Source organism: Zootoca vivipara, chromosome 2 (assembly GCF_965207765.1).
Source record: "Zootoca vivipara chromosome 2, rZooViv2.hap1.1, whole genome shotgun sequence".
Classification (NCBI taxonomy): domain Eukaryota; kingdom Metazoa; phylum Chordata; class Lepidosauria; order Squamata; family Lacertidae; genus Zootoca; species Zootoca vivipara.
Window position 1 is genome coordinate 14,797,736 of NC_142584.1, and position 25,208 is coordinate 14,822,943.

Genomic DNA, 25,208 nt, shown 5'->3' on the forward strand with positions numbered 1-25,208 from the left:
TCAAATTACTACACTTAACATACTACTACATACAGGAAACTGCCCTACACTGAATCAGACTGTATCGTCTACTGCAACTGGCAATGGCTCTGAAGCTTTTAGACAGGAGTCTTTCCCAAGCCCTACCTGGAGATGCCAGGGATTCAACTGGGAGCCTTTTGCATGCATAGTTCATGTTCTACCACTAAGCCACGTTCTTTTTCCATTATAAAGGGACTATATCCTTTTCTGTGACGTGTTAACATTAACAGTGTTGATGAAGGCTTAGGAATCACAAGGAGGAGGAAGCTGTTGGGAGGAGTCACGGTATGCTGGCTGTTACTGGATTACAGAAGAGGGAACAACTTGGCTTGAACTTCTGTGCTCATGTCGGGAGGAAGCTGATTAGAAACCTGGCTTTACACATGCAGTATTAGAGAAAGATGGCCCAATGGAACTCCACTGAACATTCAATAATATTGTTATCTTCTGAGTCGCTTCTCCAGGTGACCCTTCCAAGTGAGGTAGATGAGCAAAGGAACATTCTCAGTGGTGGTACCCTAGTTAAGGAATGCCCTTCCCACAAAGGCTCAACTGGTCCCTTCTTGGTGCTCATTTCAGTTCCACAGGAAGGCCTTTTTATTTCACCAGACTTCTTTAAAAAGTTTAGTTGTAATGGGCCAAGAGAACCCTGTTACCAAGCGACATACAAGTACTATAATTAAATAAATACCTAACTATTCTATTGGCATGTTATTATGCCTAAACCAATTAAACTGAACAAATCCACTAGATGCAACCAAGAAATTGTTGCTGGAACTCCATGGCTTTACTGTTTTAAAAAGGAGACAGGTAAGAGTAATTAAATGAACAGATGTAAGGAGTTGTAAGACATTGTCTTTCAAAGAGATTGGCCTGGGAGATAAAAGATGTCACTCACAAAGACTTCACTTGGTCTGTCTGCATAGCATGTGGTCAGAATGACACTATAAGATTTAACACAACCTGAATAAAACTCCCCTCACAGCAAAATTTATAAGCAGGCAAGAGAAAAATGGATTTGTCTATTCCACCATATGTCAATAGATTTTTGCATTACACATCCATCCATCAAACTATTTATGTAGGCTTTGACTTTGTACAATAACAAAAATTAATGTGCACTCTCTAATGAACGTAACACTCTTAGACACCATGGATAGAATGACAATATGATGTGATAGGTTCAAATCTTGATGATCTCAATTACATTTTGATTAAAATGTAAAAGGTATCAATGATTATGAAGACAGCATCTCACACTTAAGTGACAACTGTCATGACAGTGATGCTATACTACTACATTGCAAAAGGTAAACAACCTAGTGTGTGCATACTCAGAGGATAACCTCCAAACCATCCTAAATATCTTTGCAGAAGCTTACAAAAAGCTTGGCCTATCTCTCAACATCCAAAAAACCAAAGTGCTGCACCATCAAGCACAAAAAACCCACTCTGCAGTGCCACTAATCCAACTCAATGGTGTAATGTTGGAAAGTGTCGGTCGCTTCTCCTACCTGGGCAGTTATTTCTACAAGGGCCAACATTGATGCTGAAATCCAGTATTGCCTGAGCTCTGCGAGTGCAGCTTTCTCTTGATTGAAGTGCAGAGTGTTTAAGGACCAGGACATTCGCAGGGAAAGCAAAATGCTTGCTTACAAAGCTATTGTCCTACCAATCTTATTGTATGCTTTTGAAATATGGACCGCTTATAAACACTATCTCCAACTCCTCTAAAGATTCCATCAACTGTGTCTACGAAAAAATCTACATATCACTTGGGAAGACAGATGAACTAATGCCAGTATACCAGAAGAATCAAAGCTCATCACTGTCAAAGCAATGGTTCTTCAACATCAACTTCGTTGGACTGGTCATGTTTGGATGCCAGATTATCGTCTTCCAAAGCAACTACTCTATTCCGAACTTAAAAATGGAAAGCGTAATGCTGGTGGTCAACAAAAGAGGTTTAAAGACTCTCTCAAGACAAATCTTTAAAAAAGGTAGTATAAACACCAACAACTGGGAAACAGTGGCCTGTGAGTGTTCCAATAGGAGAACAGCCTTTACCAAAGGTGTCATGAACCCACCATGAAACCTATGACCCCACTGTAGAAGGACGTGTGGATCCAGAATTGGCTCCCACAGTCACTTACGGATTCACTGTTAAGACCGTGTTCATGGAAGGCAATCTTACTCAGCTACAAGTGATCGCCAAAGAAAGAGGACTACAGTACGATTATAGTGAAGTAACCATGGTAAAAACACGTAGCTCATCACAGAAAGGTGGTTGAGACAGGGTAGGGTAGAACCTAATAGCACTTGATGCCATCATAAGTATTGGGTGCTGCATGCATTCTTAACATGCTTAACTTGTTGGAAGGGATCTCCAGGGTCATATTGTCCAACACCCTGCAATGTAGGAATCTTGCCCACAGCCATCACTGGGTGGGCTCAAACCACCAACCTTCTGTCCATCTAGCTTAGTACTATGTCCACTGACTGACAGCAGCACTCCAGGGTTTCAAGCAGAATTCTCTCCTGGCTCTATATTTGGAGATACTGGGGATAAAACCTTCTGCAGGCAAGGCATATATTTTCCCACCGAGCTATGGGAATGAAGTGATCTCTACAATCCCACCTGTCAGCAACAAAAGACATTTGTGGATGAGCAATTGACAGATGTGGGGGGTTCAGCACCCCCACATCTACCACAGCACCTGAGAACCTTCAGCCCACAGACGTAAATAGGCGCATCAGGGGTCCTAGGTTGGTCCACAAGGCCCGTTTCCCCAAGTGATGCCCAAGTATACTGCATATCTGATATCAGGTGTAACGCAGGGAAAAAAATGTGCCTCCCTGATGACAGCAGGCTTTGCAGGGGCCACCAGTCAACAGGCTGGTGGTGCTTGCAATGCCCTGTGCCTTGGACCACATAAAAATGCACAAGGGAAAGGAAAATGCTTCACCTGATGTCATCAGGCGGTTGCCAAACTGTCAAAATGGTCCATGGGGATTGGGGGAGGTTATCATCATCATCATCATCATCATCATCATCATCATCATCATCATCATCATTTTATTGGTATGCAGTCTTTCCATAGTTAAAACAATGCTCAAGGCGACTTACAACATAACAGGATTCACATAATTACCAACATAACAAAAGTCACAAACAATAAATAAAACACATCAAAAGGTGCACAACCAAATTCCACATAAATCATAAAATCTAAAACTAAAAATACAATATCAATATCAATAACAATTTAAAATGACATAGATAAAAAATAAAAGCAATATTAAAAAGGAGCCCTCTCTGTCAAGCAGCAGCCCTTTATGGAGCCCAAGCCAGGTGGAGAGAGGCCGGGCAGGGGCTTTCAGGCTCCCAGAAGGTCAGTCAGGTTAGAATCTGCCCTGTCACCTGGATCCAGTTTGCATGTGGAGACCCTTTAACCAGGCCTAGAAATAAATTCAGACAGGACTCCTATTTTTGGTTTGGTTTTTGGCAGAATTTAGGCCATAACTTTATTGATTACAAATCAAGTGAGTGGTTGCATAGGCTCTGGTTCAACTAGCTACCTGCAGCCCTGGGCACCAAGACTCTGGGCACCAAGTCAGCCTTGGGTGAACACCTGGGACAGAGGCAGACAGAGGTGCTTGCCACACCTCCACCCAGATGTCCCCTGGATTCAGGCTCAGGGCACAACCCCGCACAGGGAAGACCAACCATGAGTCCTTGGATTCCTTCTTAAAGAATACCCAATGCATAGGGATGGCTAGGCATCCTGCCACCCCTATTCACCTGAACCAGAGCCTATCTGCAACCTTACAAGTTGTGACGATTTGCTACGCAGCAGCTGAAACCCAAATGGCACCAGCTAATCAGCCAAGTGGGGAAAATTCCTGCCGTGCCCCTGTCCCAACGACAGGCAACACACGATGGCATAGCAAGGTCAAGCGCAAGCCTAAATATAGGGAGAGGTGGGCGAGTGTTCCGATGCAAAGAGCCCGAAAGAGGAAGCTCAGGGCACGTGCATCTGGATATATAGTGGTCCCTCGAACTGCTTTGACGGGCATCCCACTAGCCCAATTGCTCCCTGGTTCGAGGGACCACCAATAGGGTGTTGTGGCTGCTTCAATGTTCCCACCCACTACACAAGGGTTGATTGCCGGGTCCCACCGCAACACGTGCCCTCTGTTTAGGGAGGACCCGATTTCACACTCCTGATCTAATGGGTCTCCCATTTCTCATCCTGGGTGACACCTTTCTAAAAATTCTCCCTAATTTACAAAATCTATAGAAAACTTAAAATTTACAAAAGCTACAGAAAACAAAGAGAAGATTAGCATATTATTATTATTATTATTATTATTATTATTATTATTATTATTATTTAGGGGCTGGATATAGGAACACTGCATATGGTTTCTTTCCAAAAATGCGGAGGAGGTGTACATATCCTCGAGTTTTGTTCTCAATGATAATTTGTAGGCAAAGTTAGTGGAGTTCTCCTGAGAGTGCATGCTGTTTCAATTTCCCCATCAGAGCTCTAAAAAACCCGACAGCAAGCCATGCATCAATTGCCTGACTCTGCAGACCTGCCATTTGCCTCTCAGGGGGAATTGACGGCAATAATATAGAAATGTTAGTTCATCACTTCATCCTGTATAAAGTTAACTTTTCAATTGTCGGAAGAGAAAAGTTCAGGTAAATAGGAAAAAAGGGTTTTGCACAAAGATTCAGATTTCCTTGGCTCTTTTCTGCTCAGTTTTAGACTTGGGTAAAAACAACAAAACAAAAACGGCTTTGGTGTTGCCTGCTTTCGTTTGTCCACATATCAAACGTTCAACATTAGAAGGGGAAACAGAGCACCCTAATGTCTTGATCCCACTTGCTATGTTACAAGTAACACTGTTATTTATTACACGAGTACCTCCCCTACTCTCAAGCCTCTAGACGACAAAATGAGTAATACAAAATGAGCAATTTATGAGTAATCCATAAATCCAGTTACAGGAGGAGTTCAGCAACCCATTATACAAAGCTATATTCATTAGATGTCTTACCCATCCTTCGCTCTAAGGTCACAGGGTGGGCTACCTCGTGTAAAATAACAAAAAGCACAATCTCAATAGAACGCAAAGCAGCTGGAGAATTTTAGCTGTAAACCCCCTCGGTTTAAGTACACAATTGGTTCCGGAAGTCTGTATTTAACCTGAAGCGTACTTAACCTGAAGCGAACTTTCCCATTGAAAGTAATGGAAAGTGGATTAATCCGTTCCAGACAAGTCCGCGGAGTACTTAAACTGAAAGTACTCCAACCGAAGCGTACTTAAACTGAGGTACGACTGTACAGTATATACAGTTTGTAATGGGTTTGTATTTTTGTAGAGCTATGAATAAGTTTTTTGTTTTTTTGTTTTTAAAAAGAGAATTGTCTATACTGGGGTGAGGGCTCAATAAAGTACTGCAGAATAAGGAAGATTCCCAAGAAAATAATTTTGTTCAACCGTAACATCTCAGATAGACAAACAGGCCAAACCCCACGCCAAAGGATAAATGGACATAAATCTGACATCAGGAATCACAAGACAGAGAAACCAGTAGGAGAACACTTCGATCTCCCAGGACCATAGCTGCCAAGTTTTCCCTTTTCTCATGAGGAAGCCTATTCAGCATAAGGGAATTTCCCTTAAAAAAAGGGATAACTTGGCAGCTATGCCCAGGACATTCTATACAAGATCTCAAAGTAGCTCTTTTATTACAGAAAAATTTCAGAAACAGACTGGAAAGAGAAGTTGCTGAATTGCAACTCATTACCAAGCTTAAAACCATGGAGAGACCTGGTCTGAATAAGGACACTGGATTCTTATCTCATTATACATGATAAAGCTTTCTTTAGCACCTCACCCCTTGCTTTTTCCTGCAAGACCAATTGCAGTCATTAACAGACGTTAACAGTCATCAACAGGTTTACCACTCCTATCAGCCAATCACCCATTCCCATCACCCTTCTGAGTAATACCCCTCTCCACCCTCTGACTATACATAAGGGTCTGGTGACTTCTGTTTCAGTGTATCTGAAGAAGTGTGCATGCCCACGAAAGCTCACACCAATGACAAACTTAGTTGGTCTCTAAGGTGCTACTGGAAGGATTTTTTTTAAATTATTATCTCAGATAGAGTAAGACTTGGTTTATAGTGCTGGTCCATTGATGCCTGGAGCATACACGCATCCCTGTGCTCTGTTATGCAAGAAATATGGGCTCATGCTGAGAAAAGCTTTTTGTACTTGGTGCTATTGAAGGCAGAAGCAACTCCACCATATGCATTTTTCTGTACACGGCCGTTAGGCAGAACACTAAATTAACCCAGAAGCACAACATGTGCCCTAATCTGCTGGCTTGCTCTGCTGTTACATTGCTGCTTTGCAGCTCCCAAACTCTTAAGCTGTCTCTTTTTCTTTTCTCCAAGACTGCTGTAGCTCATACAGAATAAGCACCAATACTTTGCAAGGGGGACTTGTAAAATATAATGCATATTTTCTTTTTGGCAGCCAAGATTCACCAGGAGATAGTACCTCTGAGGCTTTATTACTCGTGACCTTCAAACAAAACAGAACACGTCTTATTTTTGGAATTATTCTACCCTATTGCTACACCGTTTGATGGTCTCCTTCTTGTCACCAAAAATAAAATTGTTCCTCCTTGGGTTAAAAATGATTAGGAAGAGAGGGGGGGGGAATGGAATAATCTGGTTCAAATTGAGCAGGGAATGTATTGCAGCACATAGGGAAATAAAGTTCCACAATATACCTATTGTGAGAAGAGACAATAAAGCTTCTCTGTTAACAGTCTGCAAACATGTCATCAAAGGTATCTTTACTGACAGTGCAAAGATTGTAACATTCATGAGCTTTTTCTCATGATACCTGCTTTAAGAGCATCCATACTGAATGGCTCATAGTATACCTGAAGAAGCGTCTCCACCCCCATCGTTCAGCCCGGACACTGAAGTCCAGCTCGAGGGCCTTCTGGGTGGTTCCCTCACTGCGAGAAGTGAGGTCACAGGGAACCAGGCACAGGGCCTTCTTGGTGGTTGTGCCTGCTCTGTGGAACACCCTCCCATCAGATGTCAAGGAAATAAAAAACTATCTGACTTTTAGAAGACATCTGAAGGTAGCCCTGTTTAGGGAAGTTTTTAATGTTTGATGTTTTATTGTGTTTCTAATATTCTGTTGGGAGCCACCCAGTGTGTCTGGGGAAACCCAGCCAGACAGGCGGGGTATAAATATTATTCTTATTCTTATTCTTATTATAAATTATTGTAGTTGCCATAACCTGAATGTGTTCAGGATGTGTTCCCTTTAGAAGAGGCCTATGTGTATTCTGCCTGCACATTCCGTCACCAGGAACGAGATTCTGTAAGCAGAATATATTAAACAACATGCATTTTTGCATCGATCTTCATAAATCCACATAATTCTACCACTGAGGTTTTCAGAGCTCTGTAGAAAGAACAGAGACTGGAGGAGAGACTTGGGAAAGGAAGAGCATAGAGATTATTATAAATATTGTTCCCTACAGTCATGGGGGCCAGAGTGGTGAAGTGGCTGCTCCATTAGATTTGTATGGGAGGAAACAAGAACAGGTTAGCCATGGAATGCTCTGGATGGCCTTTGGCAAATTCCCCAGTGCAGCTTACTCTACAGAGATGGGAACAAACAACAAGAGAAAGAGCCTCCTTGCTCCATCTAACAATGGATTATGCACTTGTATGCAATAACTGAAAGATATTTCTATTACACATACTTGTAATCACATAGCAAGCAGGTCACACTGGTCCCTTGCCTTCTGCCACCAACGAGGTGGACTATGCTTCGCATGTGTGCATTCTGCATAAAATCAATCAGTAAATGATATTCTACACCAAGACAACCTAAATTCGGTGCCAAGAAAGTCTGAGTTCTGTGACTTTATAAATCCCGTGAATGTGCATATTCCCTTTGTTTTGCATAATGTGTTCTGAAGTTGCACAAGGACTGCTAGAAAGGAAGTCCTATTCGTTTACCCATGTGGTTTCTCTAGAGATTGCCTGCAAACCGTTTCCAAGGCCAAGAATGTTAGTCAATCTCTGAAGTCCTAAGATTCTCAGTGAGCCACCCTTTGTTCCCAAGACCAAATCCCCTGCTTTTTCAGTGCCGCACAGAATCCACACCAGCCTTGTTAATGTTGCTAGGCTTCCTGGATTTCTCAACTTCCCACTTCCTTCTCTGCTCATTTTTTGTCTTATTCCTTCACTCTCCATATCAATAGTGTCTCTTTCCATGGGCTCAGCCCTGCATCTCTCCTCATTTGCTCAACTTCACTCATGAATGGCCTGATCTATTGGATAGAGGACTAAATGTAATGAACCTTTTACTGTTACCCTTTCATTGTACAGTGGTACCGTACCTTGGTTTACAAACTTAATCCGTTCCGGAAGTCCGTTCTTAAACCAAAGTGTTCTTAAACCAAGGCATGCTTTCCCATAGCAGTGGGGGACTCAATTTACAAATAGAACACACTCAACAGGAAGCGAAACACGTTCTTATTCCAAGGCAAAGTTCACAAACCAAAACACCTACTTCCAGGTTTGCAGCGTTCTTAATCCAAGTTGTTCATAAACTAAGCTGTTCTTAAACCAAGGTACCACTGTATGTATAACTCAGCATAAGGGCAAGCTTCATCCTCCAAACTTTCAAGGACCACTGTGGTATAATGTAATTCCTAAGTATTTTTGGTCCTTAGTTCGATTCTCAGAGGTTTCTTTTAATTTTCCCACTCACCTGTGATGCAGCTCTATGTTTCAATTTATTCTCTATCTCACATCTTACATGTACAATTGTTTTGTAAGTTTTTATTGTTTTGTATCCTGTCTTCTGCATTGTTTAGTTTTGTTTCCCATCAGAAAAAAAGTTTCAATAAAAAACAAATTTATACAGTAGTACCTTGGTTCTCCATTGATGAAGATTTTGGAACCCAAACGCCAAAAACCCGGAAGTAAATGCTTCCGTTTTCGAATGCCCCTCGGAAGTCAAATTGCTTCCACTGTGTGTTTTTCAATTTTCTCAATTGAATTTTCAGACAGCCCTTTACACCTCAGTTGAACTGTCTTCCAGAATGGATTATGTTCGAAAACCGAAGTATATTTTAAAAATAGGAACTGCCTGGTATCTGGCCACTGTACCTGAAGTCTGGCCACTACACCTGTTCTTTATTGAGTTTGGCTTGAAATTTCACATCAGAATGCCACTGTCAGCACTGTGGCAATCACCTGCATTGCAACCATATTGAAGAACATAATGCCCCGGCTCTTCCCTCTTTTCAACTTATCTTTCTTTACAAATGGGCTGTTTTCTTGGGCCCTTTTGAGACACTGGGGTGGAGGTTTAACTTGCTCCCTGCACTAGTGGGCCTAGTGGTTAGATTAAGCCGCCTCTCAACTGGTCTTGGGAGAAAAGCAATGACAAACCTAGACAGCATCTTAAAAAGCAGAGACATCACCTTGCCTACAAAGGTCCGTAAAGTTAAAGCTATGGTTTTCCCAGTAGTGATGTATGGAAGTGAGAGCTGGACCATAAAGAAGGCTGATCGCCAAAGAATTGATGCTTTTGAGTTATGGTGCTGGAGGAGACTCTTGAGAGTCCCATGGACTGCAAGAAGATCAAACCTATCCGTTCTTAAGGAAATCAGCCCTGAGTGCTCCCTGGAAGGACAGATCGTGAAGCTGAGGCTCCAATACTTTGGCCACCTCATGAGAAGAGAAGAATCCTTGGGAAAGACCCTGATGTTGGGAAAGATGGAGGGCACTAGGAGAAGGGGACAACAGAGGACGAGATGGTTGGACAGTGTTCTCGAAGCTACGAACATGAGTTTGACCAAACTGCAGGAGGCAGTGCAAGACAGGAGTGCCTGGCGTGCTCTGGTCCATGGGGTCACGAAGAGTCGGACACGACTAAATGACTAAACAACAACAACAACAACTGGTCTTTTGGGACACATGAGAAAGAAGGTTGGTAACAGGCTCTTATATAAATAGACACATTTATAAAATCTGTTGCCACTACCTCACAAGATGCAGTTTGGAGTGACCAGCGTTTTCAGTCTTGTAAATTCAGTCTCACAAATATCCCCCCCCCCAAAAAAAACCCAGTTTAAAAAAAGCAAAGTGTTTTTCTGGCCCATAAAGGGTGGAGTGGGGGCCATGATCCAAATTAGGGTATGATGAAGGAATTAGGCAGGAAAGGAAAGCTTGCTCACAATTTGGTTATATCTTGGCTTGCCTAATAACGGTATTTTCTGATGATGGATCCTGGATTCATCAGCTACAGATATCTGCGCTGTGAAGTCAATGGGAACTCCCGTAACATAACTCCTTCTGCCATGACTTGGGTAACATGAAAAGTTAAAGCTACATAGCATTCGCCCAAGATGTTCCTCCTCCTATAGACGATGGCAATGATGTCATGGCCCTGGACCAGGAATTCTCAGATTCAGAGTCCTCCCGCTATGGTAGCGCTGAGGAAAGAAAGGAGACCGGTCCACTTCCTGGTCCTTCACACGTGAATTCACTGCCATCAGAACCCACACCTCGTTCCTGAACCCCAAAGTGACACCTCTGTCACCTGACTGTGATGACTGGATCAGTGACTCCTCGGTGGCTCATGAAAGACCCCCGAGAAGCTTTCCTTAAAGAAGTCTGCTCACCCCTCTTGGTGTGGCGCGGTGGTCCCTGTGGGGGGGGGGTCACCCTATTTGATGTAAGTCTTAGGAACCCCCACCTGGATTGACCATGTGTCACTTCTGGAGGGCGGGCTGGAAGTATTTTGATTGCCCCATGCTAAAGCCAAACCTCTTCAATGAAGTTGTGGCCTGTTTTGACCCAAAACCAGTCTTATTGGTCTCTTATTTATATGGGTTGGGGTATGGGGAGCCCGATGCCTGGTCCCGCAAGTCCCAGCAAATTGAAACCCCATTGCCTAGAACAGGGATCCCCAAACTCGGCCCTCCAGATGTTTTGGGACTACAACTCCCATCATCCCTAGCTAACAGGGCCAGTGGTCAGGGATGATGGGAGCTGTAGTCCCAAAACATCTGGGGATGCCTGGCCTAGAAGAAGCCAATGACTGAGAAGAAGGCAGAAACTGGCAAGGTGCAGAACTTAGGGATAGGGCTTTCATCCTGACTACCTAAGCCCAGTGTACTGTAAGGTTCTGCCAGTTAATCCAAAGTGGGTTGTTAAAGTGAAAAAGCAGGCGGCGGCCCAAGAAAAACTGCAAAATGTGATTCTAAGCAACCCGCTGTACAGACTTGTACCTTGAACAATTACAGACTATTAGGTTTACTACAACCTACAGGTCTCCCAGAAAAGCCTCCAATTGATCTCAATTACAAAATTGATCTCTATTATATAAAAGAAACACACACTATCAATAGAGCATTTTATAGAAATGCTGATAGCTGCGTGGTGCCAGAATCAAGCTGGAGTCTAATAAATAATAACGCTCTGGTGCTTTTACAGGATTATTTCATGCGCAAAGCTCTTTGCAAACATTAGAGTAATTAGTTTAATTGAACTTAATCCTGGCCTATTCAGAGCTGAACAAGTTTTGTTCCCGTTTGATAAGGATTCTGCAGAGATGGCTAGTAAACACAGGGTGTTATCAAGTATAGTGTTACAAAACTGTGGCTCAAATGCTGTTGTTCCTCATTGTCCCAGCATCCCCTACAAGCCACAGACCTGCAGAGACTGTCAACCTTCCTTTAATTAAGTGAACAAAATTGATTAGAGCAAACAAAGGATTTGAATGGGAGTTGAATTATTATGGACGTGGAACTGCTTTTTCCAGGTTCAGGGCCACATTTCCCCCATATAAAAGTGCAGCCCCTCCAAGTGTCCCTATTTTCCAGGAATAGTCCCGGATTTACAGAAACCATCCTTGTTTCTGATTTGATCCCCGAATGTCCCACTTTTCCTTAAAGGGAAAGGTAAAGGGTAAAGGTCCAGTTGCGGATGACTGGGGTTCTGGTGCTCATCTCGCTTTACTGGCTGAGGCAGCCAACATTTGTCCGCAGACAGCTTCTGGGTCATGTGGCCAGCATGACTAAGCCACTTCTGGCGAACCATAGCAGCGCACAGAAACGCCGTTTACCTTCCCGCCAGAGCAGTACCTCTTAATCTACTTGTACTTTGATGTGCTTTTGAACTGCTAGGTGGGCAGGAGCAGGGACCAAGCAACGGGAGCTCACCCCGTCGCGAGGATTCGAACTGCCGACCTTCTGATTCTGATCGGCAAGCCCAAGAGGCTCAGTGATTTAGACCACAGTGCCACCCACGTCCCCCACTTTTCCTTAGGACGTCCCTATTTCATCAGAGAAATGTTGGGGGGTATGGAGTTATGTGATTCCCGAGCCAAGGAGATAAGTAACTATACAACCTTTAGAAGACATCTGAAGGAAGCCTTGTATATGGAAGTTTTTTTATATAATGTTTTTGAATGGGGCCACCCAGTCAGATGGGTGGGGTATAAATAATAAAAAAATTATATTATGGAATAGGACTTCCCTATTTTCATCAGAGAAATGTGGGGGGGGTATGAAAGTGTTGGTGGGCACATTCCAAGAGTGGGCAGGGCCACACTCACACACAACCACATAGCCATTTCCTATGGAAACAGAGGCATATATTTCATAGAATGGTAGGATTCCTGGAAGAGACCCCAAGAGCCATCTAATCAAGTCTACTCAAGTTTCATCTTGCAGTTTCTTCATTAGACTTTTTAAAAGATTTTTATTATTATTACAAAGCTGTCCTTTATCTTCCCTGACTGTGCGAAAGGCAATGAGAACCAAGTTATCCCCACAGTAGAACAAAATGAGGCCAGTTCTCCGTTGCACTACAAATTCCATCTTACCAATATTTAAATTTCAAAATGTCATTGCCTTTCCAAAATTGCATGCATTAAATTTAAAAATCTTTTGACACCCTCACCGGCCCCCACATATACACAGACATATATAAGAATTAAATGAGAGGGGAAGAGAGGAAAATATGATAGTGTAACTCAAGTTGTGTATATTGAACCTGGATTTTGTCATGGATACGAAAAGCTGGAAGGCAGTGCGGTCCCAATGTTTGTGGAGTGGTAATGTCACAATGTTGAACAACTCTAAGATATGTGGGGGCTGAGAGCTTGAATGGTCACAGACCAATGCTGACCACCCCAGTAAAATTGAATGTTCTTGGTCCCCCAAAAAGCAAGAAGCACCATTCCTGTCCTGTCAGAAGTCCTGAGTGAGTGAGGATTCCATACCACAGGTCCGCCCCACACAAGCAGTGCCTCCATGGGGCAGAACTGATGTGGAGATCCTCTCAGATCCTCCAGGGCTTCTAAAATGACATTTGCTTCATTTTCTGCAGTAGCCACTTGCATGCCTCCAAACTAGCATTATAAGCTCATACCCTTCAACATCTCTCCAATGAAAATAGCGACACCTTATTCCAGGGGTCGGCAAGGTTTACCTTGCCTGGGCCGGATCAGTCCCACAGATCCCCCTCCATGGGCTAGATAGCAAGTGCACGTGAGCGCACGCACCCGAGATTTCCAGCGTCTGCGTGAGTCTACACATGCGCAGACACGATTTCCGACACCGTGGAAGAGAGTCCCCGTGCCGCGCAGGTTAGCGGCACGGTGCGGGGACTCGCCGAGCGGGCAGCTCGGTTCTGGGGCGGCTCATGGGCCGGTTAAACAGCCTCCGTGGGCCGCTTCCGGCCCATAGGCCACAGGTTGCCGACGCCTGCCTTATTCCATCATCATCATCATCATCATTCTATTATTTATACCCCACCCATCTGACTGGATTGCCCCAGCCACTTTGGGCAGCTTCCAAAATATATAAAAACATAACAAAACATTAAACAACTTCCCTACACTGAGCTGACTTCAGATGTATTCTATAGGTTGCATAGTTACTTAGCTTCTCAGCTTGAGGGGTCACAGAACTCCATACGCTCCAACATTTGTCTGATGAAAATACGATGTCCTAAGGAAAAGTGGTACATTCCAGGATCAAATCAGAAACCAGGATGGCTTCTGTAAATCTGGAACTGTTGCTGGAAAATAGGGACTCTTGAAAGGGTCTGTAAGCTGCCTCAAATCCTTCTGATTAAATGTGCAAAAAATAATTTAAGAAACCCAAACATATCTGAGCAGGTATGCTTAGTATCTTGAGACGCAGCCAAACAAAACAAAACAAAACAAAACAAAACAAAAACCAGATGTGTACATTATCTGCATATATGAATATCTTTATATTCCATTCAATATGTGTGTGAAATAATGATTGTCTTTTATCTGGTACCCAATACCTTATAGTCTTACTATCAAATTCTCATTCTATATTCAGTATGCTGGTCTGGACCTTGAAGCTTGATTAAAAAGAATGGTGCAATTATCATTGGCTTTAATGGTGCAATTTTATTGTCCTTTGAGTTTGCGGACTCTGTTCTACAGACCTATCTGTGACACCCAGAATTAGCCCATCAATGCACATTTGATTCTTCCACTTACAGACACATATAGCCATTACCCATTTTCATTCAGTGGCGAAAACGCACTTAAAAATAATGGTCACGTCAATGCCAAGAGCAATGGTCTAGATTTGATTTCTCTTCCCATCGTCGTTTAGATCAGGATTGGGTGTGTTGTAAGCTGTGTGCAGCAGCGGCAGAAAGAACATATTCCAAATACATAGTGATTTGCCTCAATTATGGAGTGTTTTGTAAGGATAGTTTGAAGAAGATTTATTAAGTAAAGATTAACTATCTCTAGTGCTCTTTTCTCTGTTTAAACGTCCTCTAATGCAAAGCTACCAAAAGCCAAGTCAGCAATCATATTAAGGCCACAAATTCCTCTTCAACATATCTAGAGTGTTCCCCCCCCTCCCCAGTTGGATTTGACAGTATTCGAGAGGACTAAATATGGAAAAGGCAACACCAGTTTTACAATCTCTTTTATTCCTCCTGACTTTTCTCTACAGAAAGAGGATCGACCCCCCCCCCACTCCAATACACACCGAATGGAACAAACTTTTATGACTCAGCAGGGAAAATACAAAGCTTTTTAGGTGGGGTGGGGAGAATAAAAAGTTTTCTCTTGAGTTATCACAATGACTTTGTATCAGGCTTTAAGAAAGGCAATTCAGCAATCAAAACAATTCAGTCTTTTAGCCTGGCCTGTGAAAACACCGTGGAAAATTGTTTGTACTTAAGCTGTGTGCTGTGAATGGAAAACCCCACTTGTTTCTTAAAATCACTTTTTCATTTAACTTCTGAGAAAGTGCCAGAAATAGCTTAGTAATATAAGCCATGGGCAAAGGCTACATTCACCTTAAATTATGGTTACCAGATTTTTTTTCAATGAATCCGGGGGCACTTCTTCTTTTTTTCTTTTTGGAAGCTGAGTAGCAACAGGGAGTCAGTAGATGGTGAAGCAAAGGACCCTGGGCCCAAGCACACATGCATATTGTATAAAGGTGCAAAGCCCTTCTTTCGCACCCTGTGAAACATAAATGCAGAGTTTTTAGAAAACTGGGCAACAGCGTGCCGCACGCCCATAACTCCCAAGCCTCCTCCGATCAGTCAAAACAAAGAGGGAAGGGGGCAGGAGATCTGTACTGCCGGACGTCCCCGGTTCCTCTTTGGCAGTGGCGGCGGCAGCCGCAGCCTGCAGCCCGGAGCCAGTCTGGTAGCACAGTTGGCTCTGGCTGGCTTCAGGAGCTGCTCGTTGCTCGTGGCCGTGCTGCCCACCATTTTTCATCTCTGGAAGTCCCCATATGATGTGTTGTGCACAATACACATCGTATGGGGACTTCCAGAGAGGAAAAATGGCGGGAGCCATGGCAGTGAGCAGCTCTTGAAGCCAGCCAGAGCCAACTGTGCTACTAGGCTGGCTCCGGGCTGCTGAGGCTGCCGCTGCCACGTTTCCAAGGGACAGATTTGCAAATCTGGGGACATTTCAGGGACATTCCAGAGATCAAAATCTTCTTTTGGTACATGCTCCAAACCCAAAGGCCTTTCCCAGGCTACAAATCGGGTCCTCCCTAACAGAGGGCACGTGTTGCAGTGTGACCTGGCAACCAGACCCGGTGTTGTGGGTGGGAACGTTTGGATGGCCACGGCACCCTATTGGAGGTCCCTCGATGCAGGGCGCAATCAGACCAATGGGATGCCAGCAAATTTGTATCGAGGGACCTCTATTTAAGCCCATGCACTGTCCCTGAGGTTCCTCTTTTGGGCCAGTGCATCGGAACACCCGCCCACCTGTCCCTATATTTAGGGCTTGCACGCATGACCTTGCTATGCTGTTGTGTGTCGCCTGTCGTCGGGACAGGGGCACGGCAGGAATTTCCCCCATTTGGCTGATTGGCTGGTGCCATTTGGGTTTCGCCTGCCGTGTAGCAAATCGTCACAACTTGTAAGGTTGCGGATAGGCTCTGGTTCAGGTGATAGGGGTGACAGAGTGGCCTGGCCACCCCTATGTGATGGGTATTCTGTTAAAGAAATCCTGGGACTCTTGGTTGGTCTTCCCTGAGAGGGGTTGTGCCTGGAGCCAGAGTCCAGGGGGGCATCTGGCTGGTGGACTGGCTTGACCCCGCCTTCCACTGTATCGGATGTTCACCCAAGCCTGACATATCTTGTGCCCAGAGTCAGCGCTGCCTGCAAGGGTGCAGGGAGCTAGTTGAACCAGAGCCTATGCAACCACTCACTTGATTGTAATCAATAAAGTTGTGGCCAGGGCAGTCTTGAGCAGATCGGCCGCCCTGGCGCTGAGGGGTGGAGATCGCTCCGGCGCCCTCGCAGGGCGCAGCATGGTTTCCGCGTGGCGCCCTGCCTACCACTCTGGCGCACCGTGCCACCGGGGATCTACCTAGAGCCAGCCCTGGTTGTGGCCTAAATTCTGCCAAAAACCAAACCAAAATTTTGAGTCTTGTCTGAATTTATTTGGGGAAGGTTAAAGGGTCTGCACAGGCAATGAATGAAAATATAGCAAGTTTAAAAATAATAATAATCTACTGAAAATAAGAGGTCGGAAGAAACCTATTTTCTGCCCAAAAGAGAGGGAGGAAATCTCAAAAGATTGACCCTGCCTTCCAATCCAGGAGGTCACAGTATCCCTGATATGAAGGTTAAGGCCCTCTTGTGCAGCTGAGGCATGTTCGGTGAAAACACTATCATTGCTTTTTATGCATCAACAACCAAAGCACCCCAGAATATTCTCTGGGAACAATGTGCATGAAGAGCCCATAAGCTTTCTAAAGTATAATTTCCCTCTTATAAGAGAAGGACTCCTGGAAGCTCTTCAGTGAGTGAAAATGAAAATGGCAATGCAGAATGTAACACCAGTGTGTGTTCAAGATTCACCAACAACATTGCATTCTGCTCATTTGCCGCCATATTAGAACATAATTGCGACAGTGCATCAGTTCAGCCATTTTGTGGTGTTAGGTTCCAGGAAACTAATGCCAATAAACAGCTTATAAACTTCATGACTATTCTTGGTGGTCCGGTGCCCATCTCTGACCTTTCCCAGAGCAGTTTTGTATAAGGCGTCTCAGAAGAAATAAACCAAATTGTTATGTTTCAACTGAAAGATAGAGCATCAGCGGAAAATGTGCGGCTTTTCTTCTAGTAAGGTTTAATTCATGAAACGTGTGTGTGTGTGTGTGTGTGTGTGTGTGTGTGTGTGTGTGTATAAAACCCAAGAGGGAAGTCATCATTCGTTAATGCATTTTCCTTTGCCTTTTTCTCAGTCCTTGTTCTATTTCATTGAACAGTCCCTTTTCACCCATAACACAAATGCCATGAGGGATAGGAATCAGACAGATGCCCAGCCAGGCACAGAACTGATGGGAGCAGGTGGCAATGGGTATAATAACTGGGACCAGAATTTTGCAGTCTCCATTTAATGTGTGTGTTATATGAGAATATTAACACTTCTGTTTTAGACTGGAGATTTTGCTCAACAGGATGCAAGATACCTTCTGTTTGACTGCTAAACTGCATTATTTCAATTGTAGCAAAATATTTTGTAGGCTAAAAGTAGCTACCTAGACTTCGTTTTCGTTTCAGATATTAACGTATTTTGACATCCCTAGTTCAGAAGGAAAGTTCTCTGAGGTCTTATCACAAAATATGTATTTGTATATTTATTCTACCTCAATGCACACATTTCTAAATGTATTTTATCTTAAGATACACATCTATATCTATTTTGGGTCATTTTTTGAGATGGGAATTAAAAAACCCCACACAAAATTAGGAAAACTGTGAAATCCAAAGGAAATTTAAATTCCATGCATGAATCCAGGTGGTGTGAGTTAGATCAGTTCACTTCCAAATGCACCAGAAAAGATTATGGTTTAATGTTATGTCTTTACCAGGTCACCGAGCCACTGATTGCTTTTCTATGCAAAATACAAATGTACCAGATGCAAAATATATCTGGCGTTTGAAGCCTGGAGTGGTAAATATGACACGTCAAATGCATTTTGTTAATAATCATGCAAATTATGAATATTTAGACCACTGTATTGCTTTTTTCTAGTAACTACAGTTCTTGCAGGTTGAAACTTCTAGCCACTTTAACTTTAGGTAAGTGAATTTGCTAAGTGTCCTTGCATGTGTTCACAGCATAGCTGCCAAGTCTCCCGCTGAAAAATGCAGGATCAGCAGCGGCGCGGCACCAGAAGTCGCTTCTACGCATGTCTGGACATGCGTAGAAGCAACTTCCGGTGCCCGCTCTGCCCGATGGGCAGACATGGGCAGAGTGGCACCCGAAATGGAGCCTCCCTGGCAGGTAGGAAATCCGGGGAATTTCCGGGATTTTTTTCTATTTGGGATAACAGCGGGAAACGGATTAAAATCCGGGGGTTTCTCGTGAAAAACGGGAGACTTGGCAGCTATGGTTCAGAGACAGTCAACAGAAATAATTAATTTCACAAATGCCCTCTGTTGCTAAGCAGATATGACTTCTGCAGTAGAAGAGCCCATGAACTTCATGCCCAGACGTTTTGGATTATGTTCCCAGTTAAAGGGACCAAGGTGGCGCTGTGGTTAAACCACTGAGCCTAGGGCTTGCCGATCAGAAGGTCGGCGGTTCGAATCCCTGTGACGGGGTGAGCTCCCGTTGCTTGGTCCCAGCTCCTGCCAACCTAGCAGTTCGAAAGCACGTCAAAGTGCAAGTAGATAAATAGGAACCGCTACAGCGGGAAGGTAAACGGCGTTTCCATGTGCTGCTCTGGTTTGCCAGAAGCGGCTTTGTCATCCTGGCCACATGACCTGGAAGCTGTACGCCGGCTCCCTCGGCCAATAATGCGAGATGAGCACGCAACCCCAGAGTCGGTCACGACTGGACCTAATGGTCAGGGGTCCCTTTACCTTTACCTTTAGCTTGCAAGTCAAATTTAGTTGCAGGCCTAATTGCAACTGCAACTAAACATGCATGCTTCCTTTTATATTGGAAATTTGATTCAAATCCACTTGGTTTAAATCAATCCAACAAGCTGCGAGAGTCCAAACCAGCTGATTCACAAAATCAAAGAACAGTGAGCTCTGGCTTCTCCAAGGAGCAATGGATGGACCATAATTCCCAAGCAAATCCCAATATGGGCTTCCTACCTTCTTACTGAGAGAGCAGCCATTATTAGGATGCTGTACATTTCACATGAGATGTGCACCCCAACAAACCCCATTCCATTTTTAGGCAATATGTGATCCTCGCACATCATTTGCTTCTTCAACCTTTACCTTCTTGGTTAGAAAGCATCCAATCTGAAGCATAAATATTATGTGCCTCATCAGAGCGCATTGTACACAATTATAAAAGCAGACTGCACAAAACTTACTCTTTGGCACGCTTGCTCCATTTCCCAGATTCCAAAGTGTCCCTCTTTTCCAGGGACAGTCTCGGATTTACAGAAGCTGTTAAGAGTTTCTGATTTGATCCCGGAATGTCCCACTTTTCCTTACGATGCCCCTATTTTCACCAGAGAAATGTGGGAGGATATGGAGTTATGCATCCCCCGAGCCAAGAAAATGAGTAACTATACAACCTTTAGAAGACATCTGAAGGCAGCCCTGTATAGGGAAGTTCTTTTAATGTTTAATTACCGTATTTTTTCGTGTAGAAGACTAGGTTTTCCCCCTTAAAAATAAAAAATAATGTCAAAAATTAGGGGGCGTCTTATACACAGAAACTCAGCCAGATGGGTGGGGTATAAATAATATATTACTATTATTATTATTATTATTATTATTATTATTATTATTATTATACATCTTCCCCATTTTCTTAAATCTGAGTCCCCCAAAATAGGGGGCGCTTTATACATGGGGGCGTCTTATAGATGGAAAAATACGAGTATGTTTTTATATATCTTGGGAACCGCCCAGAGTGGGTGGGGCAACCTATTCAGATGGGCAGGCTATAAATAAACAAATTATTATTATTATGGAATAGTATTTTCATTGGAGAAAATGTTGGAGGGTATGCATTTCCTACCAACTACAATTAAAGCTCTCCCTAAGTAGCATAGTTGGGCAGCCCAGGTGGTTCTCCTAACTTCGAAGGAGCTTCAAAACCGAAACAGTTAACATCGATTCCACCATTGCATACTTTTCCTCCCTTTTGCTATTTCTCAAAACCCACTATCTTTTTGGCAGGAGAGGGGGGCATAGTTGAGTGGTATACCTTGCACACAGAAGGTCCCACCTCCAATCCCCGGCATTTCCTGCTAGGGCTGGGAGAGAATCCTGCCACAAATCCTGGGGAGCTGCTGCCAGTCAGTGTAAACATCACTGAGCTAGATCAGACATAGGCAAACTCTGGCCCTCCAGATGTTTGGGACTACAATTTCCATCATCCCTGACCACTGGTCCTGTTAGCTAGGGATGATGGGAGTCGTAGTCCCAAACATCTGGAGGGCTCATAGCTGCCAAGTTTTCCCTTTTCTCGCGAGGAAGCCTATTCAGCATAAGGGAAAATCCCTTTAAAAAAGGGATAACTTGGCAGCTATGGGAGGGCTTGAGTTTGCCTATGCCTCAGCTAGATGGATTAATGGGGCAACTCAGTATAAGGCAACTTCCAGTATTCCTATGTTTGCTCCTGCTCTCATCCATGCCTAGATTGACAGAATCCTACTACATATGCTCTCCAATATTTTGTGAGACTTTAATTTTGGTGCTCAGTTTCATTGCGAGCACCACTTTCCATTTTGTTACTCAGTTGGAAGATCCTTTTTTTATCAACTGCCCATAACTAAATATATCTCGATTGTAACTTGAGCTAAATTGCTCTTGAGCTTCCTGTGTTGCCAGCACATTTTAAAAATGTGCCGGTGAGCAGTGTAGTCAAAAAACATCTTGTTGTTCTTCTCCTTCCTCGCTCTCATCTTACACCACATTGCAGTGACAGCTTCACTTTTGCCTTTTGCAGAAATTTTGAATTAAACATGCCATGCTCATATTTCCGGACTATACTTTTAGATAATGTTGATTGATCTTTTACAGCATTGCATCGTTACATCATTTCCGAAGCTCAACCAACTTAGAATGACCGGGAAAGGCTGGAAAGCATTGCTGCGTATTGAATCTGTAAATGCATGCACACCTTAAATAACTCAAAAATGAATTTGAAAGGGGCTTTTGCACAGAACAGCAGCCCTGCAGATTAGTATACCATACATTTCCTTCCATCTATTTACATTCAATCTATTTTAAACCTCAAGGCAAAATATTCAAAGATAGGATTAATCATCCAGTTATAAATCACAATGGAGAAGTGAGGGTCTGGGTTTCTGCGCAAGAGTGCTGAGCAGCCAAACTTTGCCTATGCATGTTGACTAATTCAAAGGCAGTTAGCAACCAAGTGCAACAGAAAGAATGTAAGTGACTTATTTCCCAACATATTCATCATAATCCAAAGCTTCATGGATGAACTAACGCACATAAATAGCTCCTGAAAAGTCTATTCACTACAGTAGGGATGGGGAGACACAAGCTTTATTCATTTACGCAAGGGACAGTTAACTTTTCCTCTCAATTCTGTGGGACCACAATTCCCATCATTCCTGACCACTGGCCATGTTGGCTGGGGCTGCTAGAAGACAGAGTCCAACAACATCTGCAAGGCCAAAGGTTCAAAATGCCTGATTTGAGTAGTATAATTTAGGGTGGCTGGTAGTGGCGGGGAGTCATTTTGTCGCTGCTACTGTTAAACGTTCAAACCAGATCCAGGTGCTCTTGGAGGAAACTGATTTTCTAGATCCCTTTCAATCAGGGCTTAGGCCCAGTTTTGGCACAGAAACTGCTTGGGTTGTCTTGGATGAAGACCTCTGTTGGGAGAGAAACAGGGGGGGACGTGTCTGTGTTAATTCTCCTCGACTACTCAGTGGCTTTCGATACCATCAACCATAGTATCCTTCTGGAGCGTCTGTCGAAGTTGTGGGTGGTACTGCTTTGCAGTGGTTCTGGTCCTACTTGGATGGTCATTTCCAAAGGGTGATGTTGGGTGAGTGCTCTTTTGACCTCTGGCCTTACCTTCCAAGTCCCGGACTGCAGAATCCGGGACCGGCAGCCGTGTGACACCGGAAGTTGTGTCGACGTAACTTCCGGTGTCGCTTTGCCCTTCTATGGGCACCAAAAATGGCCGCCACTGGCTTCAAAAGTAGCTTCTACGCATGACCGGAAGTGCGTCGACGCACCTTCCGGTGTCGCCCTGCCCATCTATGGGCACCAAAAATGGCCGCCGCCGACACCGGAAGTAGCGTCTACGCACTTCCGGTCATGCGTACATGCGACTTTTGAAGCCGCCGGCGGCCATTTTTGGTGCCCATAGAAGGGCAAATCAGAAAAAATGGCCACCGGCAGGAGAAAATAACAGAGAAAAATGGGAGACGAAGTGATACGGGGGACCACCGGGAAAAGGTAAGTAAAAACGGGGGTTTCCCGGGGAAAACAGGGTACTTGGCAGCTATGCCTCTGGCTGCTGTTCTAGGGAAGGGGCATGGGGCAGCTTTGGACTTGTTGGAAACATGGCTCCTTCAGAGGCTCCAGAATGGTGGCATTCTTTTATTCTAGCCTGACACTGCAATAACCGATCCCTCTCCACTGCAATCAAAGGGAAGGGGATTTTAAAAAGTATATATCAAGGTTCAATGACTGCGGTGCGTTATACATAGGGCTGCCTCTGAAGACGTTTCGGAAACTCCAGCTAGTGCAGAATTCAGTGGCCAGGTTGCTCACTGGAGCAAGACGGTTTGAGCATATTACACTGATCCTGGTCCGATTGCACTGGCTACCAGTTAGTTTCTGTGCCCAATTCAAAGTGCGGGTTTTGACCTATAAAGCCTTAAAGGGCTCAGGACTGCAATACCTCAAGGACCACCTCTTTCCATACGAACCTACCCAGACCCTGAGATCACCTTCTGAGGCCCTTCTTCGTGTGCTTCCTCCTCCAGAGGTCCAGAGGGTGGCAACACGAGAATGGGGCCTTCTCTGCAGTGGCTCCCCATCTGTGGAATGCTCTCCCCAGGAAAGTTCGCCTGGCGCCTACATTATACACCTTTAGACACCAGGCAAAATTGTTCCTTTTTAACCAGGCCTTTGGTTGACCTGATGGACATCCTATACCCTTTTAAAATGTGTCTCTTTTGGGGGGGGGAAGTATTGTTCTTATTTTGATTTTATATATTGTGATTTCCCCCCCGTGAACCGCCCTGAGACCTCCGGGTATAGGGTGGTATATAAATTCAGTCAATCAATCAATAAAATATTCATGCAGTAAAAATAAAAGGAGATAAATTTGACCATCACAGGCACACACACACACACACACACACACACACACACACACACACCCCTCTCACCCTAGCAGGCATGACCCTGCAAGGGCTTTAAGAGTTCTTGTGAACCAACAACTTTGCATCTCCCCCATGCACTGCTTAGAATTGCACTCTAAATACTGCCCTAAGTGAAGTGCTGGAAGATAGCTAAGATATAAAGCAACAAAAGTTTTTTGTTTTTGTTTTTAAAGTGCTGGGTGCCTGTCCACCTTCCTTTCCATGAAGACAGTATGATACAAAAGTTCCTATTTTGCCACATAACTCCTATTCAACATTAAAACAGTTTCAGCGGTAAGTTTCATCAAGCTTCTCTGTCCTCTTTTAATGCGGGGCGGGGAGCAACGCTCATGTTTTTATTGGCTTTCATTATTACAACAATAAAGAACAGAAAGTGGGAGGGAAGGGAACAAACTCTTCTTTCACAGAAACAAATTAAAACAATAATCCCAGCCAAGTCTCCCTGCCTCTGTGCTGCAGCAACTCTGCAGCAATAGATTAATAAACAAATGACAAAGCGTAAAGTCTCCGGAAATAGTTAAAAAAAACAGAGAGGGAGGCAGAAGAAAGAGTGAGCAGCAAGGGACAGAACTGGCAGCAGAGAAGATCCATCATGCAGAATTATAGATTAGTGTGTGCCTTTTCTTTGAGTAAATGCCTTGCCAAGTGGATGCAAAGGTCTCTGGAGTGCCATGCCTGTTAACAGGCATAGTTTTGGGTCGTTTTTACCCCCTTTGGTTTCCCATTTGTGCTGAAGTTCAGCATATCCACTGTTCTGCTGAGCTTCAAGAAAGAAACTTCAAGAAAGAAGATTCCACCTAAACATAAGGAAGAACTTCGTGACAGTAAGAGCTGTTCAGCAGTGGAATTTGCTACCAAGGAGTGTGGTGGAGTCTCCTTCTTTGGAGGTCTTTAAGCAGAGCCTTGACAGGCATATGTCAAGAATGCTTTGATGGTGTTTCCTGCTTGGCAGGGGGTTGGACTGGATGGCCCTTGTGGCCTCTTCCAACTCTATGATTCTATGATGGCAAGGTCTTCAGAACAACCCCTTTAACCAAGGGAGCAGCTGCTCTATATATCCAAAGGGATTGCCCAAAGATCAGGCTTCATTTATTTGTTTATTTGTCTGATATTTTTAGGCTGCCCTACAATGAACATTCCCTGAAATGCAAAAGCAAATGGAATGCAAAGTACAAATAATAACAGATTACAACCAACCCAAAATCAATCGGAAGTGAAAAGGATAC

General features: G+C 43.9%; 1 protein-coding gene across 3 annotated transcripts in view; it reads right to left on the reverse strand.

Annotated features, from left to right (window-relative positions):
• CA10 (carbonic anhydrase 10 (inactive)) overlaps positions 1 to 25,208 on the reverse strand; it is a 305,607-nt gene that overhangs the window by 200,621 nt on the left and 79,778 nt on the right. The window lies entirely within an intron of this gene.